We start from the raw sequence: 20,271 nt of genomic DNA, 5'->3' as shown, positions 1-20,271 counted from the left end.
TATCGCTAGATACACTAACATCAAAGCTATAAAAAGTTTATTTTCTGCTAATATAAATTAAAGAACTTTAAATAAACAAAATTATGTTCTATTTTTATAGTGATTGACTTATCAGTTGTCATTTAATCTGCTTTAATAATGTAAATTGTAAAGAAAAAAAACAGGCAATACAAACTGATTAATTTATTTTAATAAATAAAATTTTATTTATCGTTTAATTAGTCTTTATTTTCACTTAATCACTATCTAGTTATAAATAAACTACAGTGATTATGTCAAAATTAGTATCTGAAAATAAGTATCTGAATCTGTAATTAAGACTGATCAAAATGCAAATGTATTAAATATCTGAAATTTCTTGATATGTCATACAGAAAATATTCTCATTAAATTCTGTTCTGGCTATTATATAAAAATTACTGAATATTAAATTATTGTCAGTTTGCTCGTAAAATCCATTTAAAGAAGATGAAAGAAGACTTCATAAAAGTTCACTCCTAATCGATTTTGATAGATCATGGCATTTAACTTAAGAGAAACTGATTGGATGAAGTTAAATAGCACAAAAACGTGCCAATCTGTTTCATTTTGATTGAAATTACTTCCATTTAATGAGTTTTAAAAAATCATTAATAATTAAAATGTACTTTTGATTACTATTAACAGAATCGGTTCAGTGACTCGACCGTTTTATGAAAGAGATGAATTAAGTAATTTTATAATTAAGACGTCGTTAGAGGTTGTATTGTAACGTCGAAGAAAAATCGATACAGTGCGAGACGTATGTAGTTTCGACTTCATATAAATTACTCATTGTTAAAATAATATTTTCTTGATTAAATATTAAGCAATTTAGAATTGATTTTTTAAGTAAAATTCATAAATAAAAAAATATTTAAATAACTTTATACTACTACATTAAATTACCACGAATTAATAATAATGTACTGTACATACATGATAATTAAACGAACAAAAATAATGTATTTAAAGTTTAATTAATTATCTATTTTAATTGACTACTAAAATATTTTTTTTAAGTTGGAAATTAGTTTGTTTGAAGTAAAAATATTATCATAAAAATTTACTATAAAGTAAATACGCATTTATAAATTATTAATTAAAGAAATATATTTTTAAGTTTTTGTTTTACGTTGCTTCGTTTCTAATTAAAATTTGTAAGAATAAAAAAAATATTATATAAGATTGAATTAAGCTTGTATAATTATTATTTTTTAAAAGATTATTAATTATTTTAGGAGTTAATCAATTAAAATAATTACAACAAACACTACATTTTAATTAATTTTAGTTTTGTAAAAGTGAAATGTAATTACAAGAGAAAGAGCTTAAATATTAATTCTTAAACAAAAATCATCAAAAAATATCTCTTTTTTTTTAATTGATAAGCTTTATATTCATATTTTAGTATTAATTAATTATCAAACTTTAAGATAATTACACGAACTTAATTATATTATTTTCGAATGAGACATTATTAATCATTGAATCATTAGTATTTACTGAATATTTGGTTGACATTTACGAAATTTTTAAACTTTTCATTGCTAAAAATATAAAAAGTGAAAACTCGAGTGGGATAATACAATTTATTATTTCAAAGTTAAAAAAATCTCGTTTAATACGCAATACTTTTTATAATATTGCTTAAATTAGATTAAATACTAAAGTAATACGTTAAAAATCCGCGAAACTCTAAACTTATTTTCTTCTCTTCTATAATTTGGCTATTAATGAGGACTTAATGCACCATAATCAAAATGGGACGAGATTAGAACCTATTTTTGTCATTAAACTCTAAAATGTTCGGGTCTTTTGACCCCTCTTCAGTTGGAGAATACAATTTTCATAAATTTTAAATAAATTACAATGTTGCATATATTAAAAGTAACCCAATTTCTACTTACAACTGTAATTTAAAATTTTCGTATATAATTTTCATCTTTCAAGTATAATTTTTTAAAAAACTCTAAAATTATTTTACTATCTTTATTATCACAATAAAATGTAATTGAGTATGTAAAAATAATATATTACCATCACTTAACATTTTACACGTGATCACGATTCTTCTGTTACTAATGTATACGAGCTACAATGAAACGAATCTGAGATTAGATAACATTGCTTCCCCTTATAAGTTTTCAAAATAAATTTTAAATAATTAAAAACAATGTAATTTACTTGATGATATGATGGCCAAAACGGTTATTGCACCAGCATTAACAGTTTTGGCCATTAACCCTGGCTAGCAACTCTCTAAAAATTTTTTCATGGGCGGTCTGTCCCGAATACGTCGATCCAATCCCTCTTAGTGCCCACGTGGCCGAAAAGAGACCCCGCAAAAAATCTGATTTATCGTATTCATAGATGTAGATTTTGTATTAAAATAATATATAAAGTGAGATGATCATCGTTATGACGAAACAAACTGATAATTACCTCAGCTACTTAAAGAGTAATAAACGAATAAGGTTTCATTTTAAGCTGATATAATTTGTTCAATTTATCATACAAATTATCTCAGCTTATTTTATTCAGTTTATTTATCTTGTATATTTTTAACATTATAATATTTCAAATAAAATGTTTAAAATTTTATGAGTTTATTCAAAATATATGAAAAGTGAAGATTCTAAGTCATAATAAAATGTTGCAACTTTTACGTTGACATTTGATAGAAATGTACTGTCAATGGATGAAGAAATGTGACATATTTATCTTTTAGTATAAACCTGCAATATGTAAAACTTGATTTTATACAAAATAAATCTCAAAGAATGCAAAAGTTTGCATGAATTAAAATAGACGTTTTTTATGACTATGCTAATCCATACTGTTGCAAATGAATTTAATCATTTTCTCCGTGTTTCTCTGGAGGTTTGCGTTATTATAATTACAGAAAAATGCGTTTTAATATAGTCCTAACCGCCTACATTATGAAAAAAATTTTTAATGATCGAAACTATGTTCTAAAATAAATTTTTCTTAAAAAAATTACAAGAAATAATAAACTAAGTCATAAACATATTTGAATTTTTTTGTAAACGATATCTTAATGTAATAAACTTTTGAAATTTTATTGCACTCTGATATGATTTATTTCTTAAATATTCAAGAAATAGATAAATTTATCTTAAGTTGTATCCTTGAATACAACTTAAGATATATTTAAAATACAGGCCTATTTGTGTCCTGGTGAACCAAATAAAAGTGGACTTGAAAATTTCAAATACGAGAGCATTCACCTTTATTTTGTATTTTTTCTTACATAATTTGCCAATAAACTGACAAATTTGTGAACATTGAATAAGTTATAACTTATTTCCAATTGACATCCGGTAAATTGATTGTGAAAATCGTGAAACCGAACAGATTCGTATCATAGATATTACATATTTTCAATTGTTATATGGAAAATTGTTACAAAGAGATAACGTATGGTGAATTGTCGGGATTCCAGAAAGATAAATGATATTTTAAACCGAAGCAAATTCTTTGTAATCCACTTTATTTAAAATTTTTTATTGACTGTTTTAATATTCTTTAATTTACTTCCCAAATTAATTTGTTTTAATTTTTAATTATTAATATTCTATAACATTAATTACTATATTCTTTTTGTGATATCGTTGAAACCATTATGCTTTATTATTTATTTCTCTTTTGATTGTACTTTTAACAATTGCTCCGTACTGTATATATCATTACTTCAGTTAAGTTATACAAAATACAGTAGAGCATCGATTATCCGACTCAATTGGGGACTGGGGTTGGTCGGATAACCGAAAAGTATGAAAAAATACATTATTAGTATAGTGTATTAGGTCTGGTTTAAATACTAGCCTCCCTTTCAGGATCGAGCCAGTGCTGCCAGCTAAAACATGCAAAAATTTAACAAAAATAATATTAAAGTAGCCAAGACAACCAAATATTGTAGCGCCACATCACTAGCGGACATTTGAATTTGCCGACTAGAACGCGGTCGGTTAACCGATAAGTCGGTTAATCGATGCTCTACTGTATTGTAAAAATAAAATGCTTTTTATATTAATGTATACAAAAAAACGAATTTGTTCTATTCTCCTTTATTATTGCAACATTCCTTTCAATTCATACCTACAAAACATCATTCTTAAATTATACATTACGTAAAGTTAACTTGTAGTCATACTGAGTCATCTATTCAGCGAATTGTTGTTAAAACAATCCCTCTCAAACCGCTGTTAACATGTCGCCTACATGCGAAATTACATTACAGATCATTATGATGAAGTTTAAAAATGTTCCAGCCATAAAACGATTTGCGAAAGAAGATTTGGATGAGATCCAAAATTTGTTCATCTTCTAAGAGCACTTGGAATTTTATCTGTACTTCTTAAACTGTAAACAAAATAAATTTTAGACTTTATTCACAACATAATATTTCTACAGAGTAAATTTAAGAAAAAAATAAATAAATTTTTTGATGGCTAAAACAACAGATAAATATCAGTTCTTAAAATAAGAACTTTAATTATTTCACAGATTTTTCTAATTTTTCAATTTTTCTTCGTTCTTCGATTCTACAATTTTGTATTTATATATATATTATAAAACGATATTAAATAATTTATATTAAAAAGAGTAATTAAAATTCGCATCTTCATAACACATAAATTAATTCAAATAATCCCATAAAGATTAGAGAAATATAAAAAAGTAAATTATCAAATACTTTTAATAAAATTTAAACTTTTATAAAATGAAATAATCCATTTTCGAATATTCAGTTTAAAATTTAATTTTGAACTGAAGAATTATTAAATTCTCCTCTGATTACATAAGTCTAGTAATTATTTTCATTTATTACGAAGCGATATAATTTAAATTGAATTACTTAATTAGAAAATTAGCTGTCGCGCAATTAATTAATTATCGGTTAAAAGTTAAAATATTAGATAATTATTTAATTAAATATTTTAAAAACTGTTTTAAAAAACTGTTATGTGATTGGAATGTTCGGTGATGAATGCTATAAATGTAAGTATCTAAAAAAACAAGAAAAAAACATCAGTATGTTTTGTTTTAATTGATTGTACAAAAATCAATAATAGAGATGAAGCAATATCAATAAAATTGTTTAACATGATTACTTTATGCTAAGTATTTTTTAGGTTAATTTCTATAGTCATTGCGTACAATAGCTGATTATAATCATTTATCGAATACAAAGGCAGCGATATTGATCAATATTGATGATCTAAATGATAAATGTCAACTTTAATGCATTCAATATTAATGATTTGGTCAAGGAATCTGATTATTATTAACATCTTAGATATAATTTATCATAAATATTCTATATGTACAGTACTTCTACTTATTTTGTTTTTGACACTAGACTTACCGATATAATCATATTTATTTCCATACATTATTTTTTAAAAATTTACTTCATTACAATAGCTAATAAATTTACAATATAATAGTAAAAATATTTTCTTAATTTATGAATATTTATAAATGGCATTTTATAAAACTTCGAGGTTTCGTAATCGTGTAACTTTTTAACAAAGGCTATTGAGAGATGATTAGATTTCGTTGCACGTAAATTAAACAATTCTAGAATAATAATATCTTTAACATCGAATTTCCTCTCTTTATGATAGCTACTTAGCATATTATCTATTAAATCACAGTAAAGGGAATGATGCTAATTTATCGATCTATCTAGTTTAATCCAATCTCTCTAGCTACGTTTCAGAAGCCATAAATTTTGAGATATTACGAATATTTCCTGGTAAATTATTGCTGGCATAACTTTTATATTTAAAGCATTAAAAATTTATATTAAATCTAGATACTAAAATAAACCATCTCGATTTATCTTAAATTTCAATCAATATTTCTAGCGTGAAGAAAACCAATTAGACTAAACTAAACTTTTCAATTTTAGACTTTAGACTGTACTTTTTTAAATTCTCAAGAATATTTTATAAAATTGTATTATATATATGTATATGTATTATTTATTTATAATTGTTTAAGATTCGAATTCATATTATTTTAAAAGAATCTCGTTATGTCTATGCGAAGAAAACAAACAATTTATTTCTTATTCTAACCTTTAATTTCTTATTTGTATGAGATGCAAGTAGAGAGACCAAATTGATTTGTAGTAAGATTAACTTGTTTAACTCTTTTATTCACAGCATGAATATAGCTTTTGGAATTACATTGGTTCTATTGAAGAAAGACCATACTCGGTTCAAATTTTTGACGCTGTCAAATAATTAGTTTCTCTTACCACAATGAAATGACAGTAAATCTGTTAACGAGGAAAATGGATCTGGAGCGCTATCAATTACGAAACAAAGAATGGTGCAATTACTTATTCAATGTTTCAAGAGTTTCATAAACTTGTTTAAAGTTGTATTGAAATTATTAAAAATAATGATAGCCTATAGAAAATAAATATTTGTTTAAAGTTTTATTAATTCTTAATTGTATTCAATAAATTTCATTTTTGATTTTTAACGATTCTTTATTTGAGGACAAAAAAAAATTCAGAAAATTAAAACTCCAAAAACGATTCAATTGACACATTCTTCGAAAAAAACAATTACAATAATTTGAGACGATTTAATTTTTGTTTGAGATACCATTTTAAAACGTTTTGTCTTTTTCAATTTGGAAATATGAGAGATATATTGATCTTAAAGATTAATAATTAATTTAAATAAGTTTTAATGTAATAATAATTAAATGCAATTATGTAATGTATTTACAAAAGTTATAAATATAAAATTGGTGGAAGCTCTAGAATTTGCATTCATTTTTAAGGATTCTTAATAACCTCCAGAAATATTTTAAATCATTGTAATTTTAAATTTAACATTTTAATTAGCATTTCCATTTATTCACTGCGCTTTAAGCTAAGAGCCGAAAGCAGAGATAAGCTATCTGACTTATCAGTGTAATTCGAAGATCACTCAATAGATCATGAATTTTACTTAATTATTTGAGTTTTAATCTTTACTATTATACTATACAATACGTCTTGAAGCTCTTTGTTGTACTGTATTAAGTTGACGAAAAACAGTACAGGAAAGTACATGTATGAGTCAAAGGAAGGTAATCAATAAGGTTCGTTGTTTCTTTTTTACTATGGAATCCTATTCCGAAATGTTTAGGGTGAGCTGATAATTGTTTATACATTTTGGTTTTGACTATAAAATAGATAAATTTTATCTTTGAAATAGTCTATGTAATGTATTTCAAGAAAACAATAGAAAATTATTGAATGGTTCTATAATATGAACTTCCAATCAGCGTTTAATTAGCGTATTTTGATTTATTCTTGAATCTTGAATTAGTAAAATATTTTAATAGACTAATCTATTTATTTATTGTATTATCTATTATGCGATTACTCTCCAATATGATCTGTAATAGGTTCTAACGACAAAATTATAAAACTTTGCTAAGGTCCAATTCAGTTTTGAATTATAATCCATTATTCTGAATAATTGCCTAAGTTTCAGACGTCCCTGTGCTGATGTCACGCTTGTTCTATCATCCCCAGATTTTAAAACCAAGCATTTTTGGCAAACAGATATATAGCACATTAATTTATTTATATTTTTTGGCAAGGCGAAAATATTTTTAAAAAATAGGTAATAGACAAAGCAAAAGAAAAACGAAATTCATCGATTTACCACAGAAAAGTTTAATTATATTGTATTAACTCCTAAACTAAAGATAATTTATACCGGTATATCTTTCAGCGGTATCTTTATCTGTAATCTGTATCTGTAAAGATTAAATTGTTGCCATTATTCATTCATATTAAAAGTTCTACTAAAGCACTTTCAACAGAGCATATTTAGTACAGCGCTTCTACTAAAGTATACCGATTTAAATAAGCAAGACCTTGTAGTGTAATTGTTACTCCTTAATAAAGCATGCCTTTTATTTCCCATCTTTATTTCCGTTTCCACATAGTCTACACCTTTCGAGTTTCATCTCTCCTTCTCAGTATGGTTTCTGTTTGTATACATATTTATTTTAAATTTTCTTAATCTTATATTTACGTTAAAATTACATGAACTAATGTAAATGTATGATGAAGAAAATATATGTATACAAAATAAATATATATGTATACAAACAGGTATACTGAGGAGGAGAGATGAAACTTCCAAAACGTTTATTTGGAAACGGAAATAAAGATGGGAAATAAAAGGCATGTGTTATTGTTATGGAGCACTGTTCAACAAAAAGAATAGCCAAATTGTAAAATTTTTGTGAATTTTTACGACTCCATCATTCTACAGGTATTCCTTGTACAGTACAACACTGTACAGTACTTCTACAACACGGTTTTGCTGTAACACCAATGGCGTGCGGTGACATTTGATGATAGGGAAGCTGTGCCGGCCCTGGATAGAATTATTGGAAACGTTATACGATATTTTAGTGTGTAGCATCCATGGACTAAACCACGTGAGGTTGGTGCTCTGTAAAGTACATGCGCGAATGCGTATAATCCAGCTGTTTTACACCATTTAAATATTTTGGCCTATTCGACAATACGGCGCTTCCATTGGGAATATGCATACACGAATTTCAGATGAAACATAATCTATTTCTTCTACTGTATTAAATCTGTTTACACTAAATTATAGACTTCCCGCATTTTCTAAACCGAGATGTTTATGATGTAAATAACAGCAATGTAGACACCTCGTACAATAACATTATTAACATTCAAATATTTCACCCATAAATTTTCCGGCTTTCCAATCATTGAAATAAACGAAAGCACACCAGTATGCATGCTTGGGTTATATGCATCATTGGATAATTTATATTCAAATATACAATAGCAATTTTATCATTGTTTTTCACATGTAGTATAGAAATTTGTAATAAGATACATAATGCAGTTATAATAAAATATTAATTTTAATTAATTCAAAGTACGTTAAAATATGAAAATAATCGCACAATACGTATTTATATTTTAGAAAATACAAGGGAAGTGGTGCTTCCACAGCTTCCATGGACGGCACGCCACTGTGTAACACGGTTTGAAAATTGAGAATATATCTCGTACAACACGATTTCCGGTTTCGCTCTAACACGGTTTTGGAAATCCTTCGTACAAAATTTCAAAACTTTTGAGTGTAAACTTAGTTATTCGATATATATATATATATATATATATTTATTTATTTTTTTCCCCCCTATTTAAGTAAGCACGCGTGTCGTCTCGAATTTGCCAATTGATTTTAGAATTTTGAAATTTCCATATTGTTTGTGCCTTTCGTCTTATTTCCTTTAATGAAAGCTGATAGGAAAGCTAGGACAAGAAAGAAATTCTATTATCAACCGTGTGTCGTTGCTATTGCTTTCAGACTTTAGCCTTTAAGATAAACTCTTATAGCCTAGTAACTCAAGCCCGACCAGATCATAACCAACTAACTAACTAGTAGCCCTTAAGACTGTCACTGTAAGGTATGGAATCGCCAAGACGCGCGATTCCCACCTGTTTGTTATAACGAACTTTCATAACGGAAAAGTCGTTAGGATCGGCCGGTAGAAACGACCGTTAGGAACTTCCGTGGGAAGAACCGTTAAGTTTCAAATCGTCGACCATCGGACGATTGGCCGGCGGGAAGTGACCGTTGGCGGCCGTTGCGGGAACATTCAAATTTGATTGGAGCAGGGTTCGAACGCCGTCGACTATTTAAGTTCGTATCGCGATCGGCTGGGATCGTGTGATCGGATCGGAGGTGATCGGATCGGATCGGATCAAGGGAGATCGTCGTATTCGAGGTGCTAACTAACTCTCTCGTTGGAAGCTACGTGGTTGTGTACGAACTTGTTCCTGACTCGGAGGTTTTGTTAATTACAAGTCTGTTTGTGCGTAAGGAGTTCTTTCGACGAAGTTGTACGGGAATAGTCGGTTGTTGTTCAGACTAGTGTTTGTGCCTAATTAATTGTAACTCTAATTTGGATTATTTTGTACATTTACTGTAAATATAAAATTTGTGTTTTTCGTCAAAACTGACTGAGGGGTTATTTTGAACATTACTGTCACCATGTTTTGTTTTTATAGATTAATCGTCGTATTTAATAAAGTTTATTTAAACATTTTTAGACAAGTGTTAGTAAACGATTTTTAAATCGTTCGTAAAAATGACGAACGAATTACAACGGTATCTCCGTACTCGAACAATTCGATATTCGAGCACAAATTCTGAAAGTTCGTAAAAAATCGCGCGGTACTCGACTGAACAAACGCGACCTGCTAGAACAAATTATCGATTAATAACACTTTTATTTTGTCATCCACAAAACATTATGATAAAAATAAAAAAAAAATGAAGACGTTGCTGATATTTCTGATAAATATCAGCAAAAAAGCTCAGAAGATGACGATACTACGAAAAAAGAAAACGCCCTCATTTAACTAAAATTAATATTAACAGTACATTTAATACTAACAGTGCTTGTTAGTTAATTATTAATTGAAAATAAATTATTGATTGCTTTAATAAACATATTTCTCTTAGTAATAAAAAACAATAGTATACTTTTGCTAACTTCTGGAACGTAACCCTATGTTTTGTATTTGTCCTTTGTTTCGTGTAGCACGAATTCGCATAACACGGCACTTTTTCGGAACGTATCTACCGTGTTATACGAGGAATACCTTTATCACAAAATTTTTACGTATCCTTCTTCCAAGTGCGGACATCATATTTGAATGATCCTTAAGGCGAACTGAATGGGAAATGTAATAGCTTCCAACAGGGAGAACAGATTCATGGCGCACTTAGAGCAAAATTTTTCCTTTTTTGCCTCATTGGTAACCTTAGTAAATGGATGAAAAGTATATATATATAATCGTACATTGTTTACTATTCATCCGAACCAAAGTTTTAGCTAGTAAAAAATTTCACTAATTTTATTCTATTCATTAATACCCAATATAATTATTAATTTTATAAGTTTATTAAAGCTACAAGTATTCCAATTAAGACTATCAAATAGTAAACCTGAGTTTGTCTTATAACGAAGTCTGTTTTAATCAGGAGACAAAGTTCAATTGACCAAAGAAATTTTATTCGTAACACATTTTGGGATTGAAACATCTCCTCTTCAGGCTAAAATACATAAAATACAATCGACATTACTTATTTTATAATGAATGAAAATAATAAAATATAAAGATGCCAACCGGGAAAACTCTAATTTTACATAAACACCTCTTAGTAACATTTCAATACATTCCTCAAACCAATTTTTACGTATACTGTATAAATCACACTGCAGAAATTCCTTATTTTTAAAAACTAAAAATATATAAAGTACAAAAATTATTAAAAAGTAAACGATACAAAATAAAAAATGTCGATAAATTACGTACAATTTTGATTACTCATAAATCTTACAATCTTCCTGGTAATTACAATTGTAAAAAGTTAATTGGAATACCTAAAGTTTTCTGTATTTATATGATATGCAAATCTGCCATAGAAATTTAGTTTCTAAATCGTCAAATATATTTATTATTATTATTATTCAAACTCTCTCTCATTATTCAAACACTTCCACCAATCGGCAATTTAAAAACTTACTACACTTCCTCGAGAAAGCTGGTTTCTAATCATACTTATAACGGAATTTATCTTTCTTTCCTCGACTTTGCGAACAGAAATAATCGAAAATAAAATTTTAAAAAATTATTCGAAAAATATCTGCATCAATATAACTATTTGTATAATACATTATGTCTCTTGATATGAAGAAGATAATCAGGTTTTAATATAAGTGTTTGTCATCGCTTGACTTGAAACTGATCTTATGTGTATAAAAATCATGATTATTTATACATAAAGTATTATAATATATAATATATTCGCGTTATCAAGTTATTATGATTATAGACTTAAACACAATAATATAAATATAATTATTTTTTTACATTAAGTTGGATAAATGGTCTATTACTATTAGGAATTAAAATTAGAAATCGATCCAGGTTCTGTGATTTCTAGTGATTAATATGGATCAAGATGTCGTCTTCCATTCTCATCTAAGCTGGTCAAGCTCAATGCGAGTTAGGCTTGTCTAAAATGGATAAAAAAGCAGTGCTAATGTGTCGTCACGTTAACGAACCGATCAACTTTACATTATTCCAATTATTTCTTGTTCTCTACTTGTCTTCTGAATTATATAGTTATAAGTTAGATTGGAATATTATCTCTTGCATATCAATACGTTTTAATAGCACCCCAAATGTTAAAATTCAGTGAAATATAAAGTTCCTGAAAATTTAAACCTTTAATTTAAAGTTAGTAATCAATTAGTTATTTTATAAAGGATTGCGATTTTAGTGTTACCAGAAAATCATTGATAGCTAAGTCTAATAAATTGTGTAAAAATATATATTTTTTAAAGTTTATTTAATTTTTATAGATAATATTAAAACTTGGTTTTCAAAATATAGTTTGGTTTGGTGGGATAAGACAAAGCAACACGAAGGCAATTTGCCAAGCGAATGTTGTGTCCCGAGAGGACTTTTATAGGAAATTGGCTCCTGTTAAATGTTAGACACGTGAAGGAAATCCGGAATACTCCACACGGTCAGCCCGTTAATCAGGCACCTTTTCAAAATATGAACAGAAAAGATTGTGAACCATTAGACTTTATTATAAATATCAATTAGTGTCAGAATTTTTTTTTATAATTTAATTAATATTTTTATATATACTTTATTTTTAATTAACCTGGGTTTTTTGACAGATGATCGCGTATTAAGGAATTTTTCAGAGGCGATTCTATCTAGAAACTGATGATTTTTTGAGAAAGTTTTATGGGAACTCTTTCCCATTTTTGGTTTGGATCGTCCATCCTTTTGTAATCTGATTCAATTGCTTAGGCTAATCGATAACGGACAGAAATTTAATTTGGATATAAAAGCCATGATACAATATTTTTCAACAATTATTTCTTATATTTTGATACATTTGTTTAGCACATTCTTCTTTATATGATAGATCTCAACGTTGCCCAATACAGCAATGAATATCGGTCTAATCCCTATTGGGGTAAACAAGTTTAGGTAGATACAAAATAATATGCATAATGATAATTAAACATTTAGTAAAATAATCGTAAATGATGACATATATCATCAGGAAAACCAGAATTTGCAGTGAGTTCGATTTAAAGTACATTGTTCCTTTCTACCTCGGGTAACCATTTCTGGCCTCTTCTAAGGTATGTGTAGGTGGCACGAAACAGAAAAAACCAAACACGACGATTGTTCTATTAAAACTTCAAACGCTTTATACATTTATTTTCTTTTACTGACATTTAATCATAACAGGTAATTAACATAAAACCTGAATAATTAATTAAGCCTACATAGAATTAATAAAAATTACTATATTGCCAACTTTCTTGTATAATAAAGGAGGACATTGCACATACATTCTTCAATGGAAGACATTTATAATAAAGTAATTTGTTATAAATATTCGTTGACTAACTATAAATTATAAAACGTTAAATAGACTTTTAAACTCAATGTTTGTTCAACGCCTCTAATTGAGTCCCTAAATTTTATTTGTTTGTCGACTCTAACTTAATAGTAGTGTCTTTTACTTTAGTGAGTGATAAACACGAAATTATTACTTTAAAATAGAAAAATAAAATATTCTCTGAAATATTTCAGAGATAATAAAGTAAAATTAAACAACATCTCGTTCTGCTTTTATCAATGTCCTCCTTTTAGATACAATTAAATATAATTCAATGGAGGACTGTACTCCCAAATAGAGGACGATTGGCAAATCTAATTGCAAAAGTTAGTTTAAATGCAAAAACATTTCGTTTTATTGAACGTTGCATAACTAAATTTATTTACTATTCGTAAAATAGCATTTACACTATATTGTGTTAATATCAGATACTTAAATATGACATTTTTTTAAATTTATTTTTACAGTAGAAGTTGATATGAATTATGTTGTTGGATCATTATTAGAGACATTACATTAATATTTATATCAGACTTTCCTGTCTGTTTCATGCCTCACAATCTTAATTTAGACAAGTTTGTTGAATAGTGTGATGTTAATTTTAAAAAAATCCAGTAACCAGTCGGATAACTTTCCCCGCAAAAAAAAAATTAAAATTGTGTGTGGTGAAATTTGTTATGATATTTTTTTAGAAAAACTTTTTATATTCTTAATTATTATAAAATGGCATGAAGCTTAATTTTGAGAGTAGGGATGAGTTTTATATTTAGAAAAAAAATTGTAAATGCTAATAACGAGTAAAATCTTCATTAAGTTCAATCCCAATCGAGATATGGCACATAACTCCCTCTATCTCCTCATCCCCACCATCTTGACTTTTAACCACCAAAATTTAATAGCATCAATACACAAACCACCTTTTTGCAAAATTTCAGAAATCTTCGAAAAGGCACAGCAGTTATTAAGTTTCAAAGTGAGTGAACGAAATTGTGTCACACACAAACTCACTAACATTCATACATACAGAAAACACTCCAGATTTTTTATTTACGCTTTATTTTTTTACACTTAGTCTATATCAAATAGACGCATATACATACGGGCTTATCAAACCAGTGATAAGCCCGCTGTATATGTGTCTATTTGGTGTAAAAAATATTAAGAGTTAAAGCAATAGATTATTCCATTATTTATTTTTTACATTTCTCGACACATCAAGATTACCTGAGTCTAAAAATGTAGAACTCTTGCGGAAGTCATTTTTTGACAATCGCTATATTTTTCCTCTGTTAACAGCCATAAAAGTAAAAGCACATGTTCCATTGGAATCGTACTTCTAGAACACAAATGAGAAAATTTACTATTTAACTGTCAAAAAGTATTCACAAATTCGTTAACATCATTTTTTGCTTTCCTATCGTTGAATAATATACATAACTTTTAAAAAATGAGAAAATGATTTAATTGCACTATAAATTAAATGTAATTAATTTTATTTATTTTATACTGACTATTTGTTATTAGTCATTTCTTAATAGCCTACTTACACATTTAATGTTTGGCAATTTTACCTGAATAACATTAAAACGTTCTTTTTCACTAATATTTTTTAAAATTTTTATTCATTGTTCCAAAAATCGATTTACTTATATACCTGTATTTTAATTCAACAACATATATACGTATCAACAAATTGATGTGAGATGTATTAAATTCCTTTTTTCGAAAAAGTAAACTTTAAATAGCTAAAAATAAGATAAAACATTAACGAAAAGAAAAAAATGCATTAATATATTTCAGATCGAATTAACATTGCATATTCATAAATATATAAAAAGAAACTGGCAAGGGTTTTCTCGAACTTTCCCAGCACCCATACATACAGTGACCATATTTTTTGGGGGAAAATAAAGGACATATCGAAGAAAATAAAAAAATACTTTATAAAATTCATAAGTTTATAACATTTATTACGAAAATAGTAGCATACAACATTGCATACATTAAAATTTTAAACAATCTTAATTATTACACATACACACACATTGTAAAAAATTTAAATAACATTAATTTTGATACTTTTCAGTAGAATTAACTTTTTTCAGTAGCACCGGTTCATGTTTTAAAAAATCATAAAATTCTATACAGTTCATTTGAAAGTTGTATTTGACAGAAATACATGCTTCTAATGTGCTTACTTTTAACTGGGTTTTTTCATTTATCCACATATTATTCACTAGTGAAAATATTCGTTCGACAGGGGCATTAGATTCAGGGAGACATAAAGAAAATTCTACAATTTTACAAATGTTTTTGAAAGCAATTTCTTTTGCTGTAAAATGTTCAAAAATCTCAACCCCCTTTGAATGCAGGGCTTGTTATTCTGTTGCCATTCGTTGATCTTTTCATTTGTGACATATTTTTTTACACACGAAACTTCATCAAATAATTCACCGTCAAGTATATTTATGGACCAATGATTCGAAATAAAAATATAGCTTTTCTCTACCTTTGCCCACAAAGGGATTTCGCGTAATGTGACCCATTCAAATACCTCTATTTGAATAAAACACATGTTCCAATTATTTAGATAATCTATGCACGTTTGATAAAATGTGTGCACAGCATCATTGAATTTTTTGGCTTGTATATTTTCTGATTTTTCTAATGCTAAATCACTTTTCTAATAATAATAGAAAGAAACACCTCATTTTTTCTTTCAACTAACTTTAACTTTAATTCCTTTAGAAGTATAGATGTTTCGCACATTGAGATTTCTTGTGATTCAACTTTCGATATATATTGGTGAAATATTGAGGCTTGGTTATGAATAAATAATAACCATTCCTCTGCTAATGTTTCATTGAAAAAGTTTTTCAGAATTGTGGGACATTTTTCCAGATACAAAAAGTATGATTTTAATGGATTAAATAGTTGTAAAATTCTATTTAAAGCTTGTAAAAGAGTTAGCCAGAGTGTTTTGCTGTAACCAAGAAGCTTTTTATATTGAACCTCTGCATCATCACAAAATTCTTTCAAATCTTCTACTCATATTGTATAAATATAGAAATGTGAATAAATTTTTACTAATATCACTTTAATATCTATTGGAAGACAATCTACAGCAGTGCTTATGCAATTGTTCAATATGTGGGCAGCGCAATTAACTCCTATCAATTTATGTTTACTTGATTGTTGCATTTTAAATAAAACATTATTCTTTCCTTTTCTCTGGGAACCACCAAAATTGCTGTTGGTATTGTCAGCACACTAAACGAGTAATTTATTAGTAATTTCAAATTTTGACAGTGAATTCTTGATGCAATTTGTTAATATATCTGAAGTTTCTCCAGAAAGATTATTTATATTCAAAACTTTTACTCTGACACTGCAATTGGGTAAAAAATATCTGACCAGAATTGTGCACAATTTAGTATTACCATGATTCGAACAATCCGAATAAATAGTTATATAATTTTGCTGATCTGCCACTATTCGCAATATTAAAGCTGGCTAAACATTTGTTGCATTTGACGTCACTATTTGTTATTCCTTTCTTAATAAATGGAAATTCTTCTTGTAATGTTTGATTAAAAATGCATTTTCTTTTGGGTGCCATGATAAATGGTCTACAAAATATAAATTAAATAATACCTAAATATAAAAAATTAAAAATAATAGACTAAAAACTCACATGCAGTCCCTGTGTAACTAATTAACGTTTCGTAAAAGTGTAGTAACTGATGTGAGGTCCACGTGTGTACTGTCCAGAGAAAAGGAGTGTACTATAAAGAAAAGGGAAACTCAAAAATGTCACATGCTCAAGCCCCTGAAGATTGCTGACAAGTGGCGATGAATGCTCACCAATGATCCAAGTGTATTATCCACCAACTAGAGAGTTAAAAAAACTATCACAAAAATTCCCATAAGAGTGTCTACCCCCTGGTACTTTCAAAGGCCGTTTGATTGGCGACACACTGCACTACCACGCTCTATGTAGCAATGCATGACACGATGACAACACTGGTCGTGATGGCGTACGAAACTAACTTGTTCAATATATTATTAAAAAAAATATTTTTTAAACTTTGCGTCGACTTTACAAAATAAAGGACAAAATGCTTATTTTAGAAAATAAATAAAGTTAGAGGACAGAGCAGTGAAATAAAGGACTGTCCTCTTAAATAAAGGACGTATGGTCACTGTACCCATACAGGAAAGTAAGAGGATTAGGAAGTCCAATAATTTTCAATTATACTACGATATAATATTTAAGTAATAAGAAAAAATTTAAAGGAGTAATTTTGTTGAATTATGATAAATCTCTTTTGAAAAGTAAAGAAATATTTAATTTTCAAGTTTAAAAAAAGGAAGAAAAGCACTGAAAAGATACGAGTCAAAGTTAAAATTGTATGTAGCTTCTGAATCTGTTATGAAATTTTATTAAAAATAATCTTTATGCTTAATGAAAGCGTTATGTGTTTGATGTGTTCATTAAGTGTTTAAAAAGGCTGAGTTTTATATTTGGTTAGTAATTTTTATATTATTAATTATTATAAAAAGGTAAAAGGCGTCGTCTATATCGTGGAGATGAGTTTTCAAAAAACTGCAAATGCTAATTACGAGTAAAATTTTCATTTAGTCTGATCCCACTCGAGATATGACATTCTCTCTCCCCGCCTTTGACCTTTACCGAAATTTAATAGTGTCGATTCCCCAGTATATGGAAATCACTCTGTCAAATTTCAAAATTTTTGGTTTATCCTGAACTGAGATATAATGCAAAAGAGACACACATACAATTTTTTTTTAATTTTTGGATCCTGGAAGTATCCAGAAATGCAAAAATAAATAAATAAATGTTATAAATGGCTAGTTGTAATATTCAATGTGACTAATACATACACCATTAAATTCTACGGCCAGTTTCTAACCAAGACTATCGAAATTATAAAATTATTGTTTTATATTCTTATTAAAATAAAAATTAAAAAAGATCGAAAGGTTAAGATTTAACCGATCACCATACTTTTCTATGTTATATTTTATAACAGCCAAAAAATTAATACTGACGAAAATTTTTAAATATAATTGTATCCCAAATATTCCTTGAAATCGATGACAAAAACAAGTCAAATTTTCAGTATTTAATGGAAACGAAATTAATTACTTAATAGTATTTTACAGATGACTGTATAGGATTAGTATAGATGTTACGTATTGATTAATTGATTGATTGATTGATTAGTTAACACGAGACCTCAGGACATTAAACTTATCTGATCACTCAAGCTACAGTACGTAATAATTACGTGTATTATCTAGCAAAGATGAGAAATTGGAAATGGTGAATGTTACATTTTAGTAAAACACAGTAAAATACTTTATACTAAATTTAATATACTTTAGCATTTATTAAATTTCTTATCTGTAGGCCTATATCTGTCCTCATATATAGGCCTGTATCTACATGTCCTCACATATAATAAAAACGCATTAATAATTTGAAATGTAAATTTTAAATTCCGTCTTATTAAAATAATCACAATTTCTTGCTGACTTTTTATATTGACAAAATTATTGACTATTTATCTTTAAATCAATCTGATATTTCCTTAGCCCTGTGAAAGATACAAATTCAAATTCGATTCGAACTTCTGCATGTCTAATTCGAATCTGAGTGATTTTCCCTCTCTCTCTCTCTCTCTCTCCTCCCAGCTTAGAAAAGAGTAAAATAGATAAAAATCTGTAAAACCTAACGTAATTAATTTAATTATAATTTGTTGTAGGCCTAATTAAAAAATAAAACTTTAAACTTAATCCTAACATTAATTAAACGTAATTAAGTAAATTATAAATTTGAGTTAAATATAAGGGCAAAAAATAGATTAATAACATAATTTATCTTAACTTTCTCTTATTTACTTAACTCCTCTTAAACAGCTGTAACGATGTCTAAATATTTAATCAAATACAATATTAATCAATACAGGAAACACGAATTTCACTTATTAAAAAATTAATTTCGGCGAAAATTTCGTGGAAAATAAATTGGAAAAAAAATAATAATAACAATCTTTTAATATCGTGTTTAAAACATCTTTTATTCCGATAAGTTTAATACAATATTTGAATTTTCCGATAAGTTTAATACAATATTTGAATTTTAGCACGTTTTATTACTAATTTTCACTGTTTATATCCTCGTAAACATTTTAAACTGTAATTCATCGGTCATTCTAATAAAATATATCATATATTTTATTAACTAATATAACAGGAAAATCGACAAATCAAACATGAGTTTAAAATTTGGTGAGAATTTAAGCTTACAAGCATACAAGCTTAATAATAATAGATTTAAATAAATTTAAAAATAAAACATTAAAGTAAAATAAATAAGTTAATGATGAACAAGATACGATATAAGCCTGTGCAGTACACACATTGTGCAAATATATCAGAATACTTCTTTAATAAATTAGAATTTACTATTTACAATGATGTATTCTACTTTACGTAATTATTAATTTATGACAAAATAATAGTAAAATTTGACAATTTAAAATATAATAAATAAATTTTTAATATAAAATTTAATACAAATACATGCTATATTGAAATATAGTATTTTAAAATTATTTTATGACGAGGAATTTTTTATGTAAATTAATAGAAATCGATTAGACATAAACAAATCAAAATTTTAAAC

Source organism: Centruroides vittatus, unplaced genomic scaffold (genome assembly GCF_030686945.1).
Source record: "Centruroides vittatus isolate TY-2023 unplaced genomic scaffold, ASM3068694v2 contig_549, whole genome shotgun sequence".
Classification (NCBI taxonomy): domain Eukaryota; kingdom Metazoa; phylum Arthropoda; class Arachnida; order Scorpiones; family Buthidae; genus Centruroides; species Centruroides vittatus.
Note: the sequence above shows the minus strand (reverse complement) of the source record.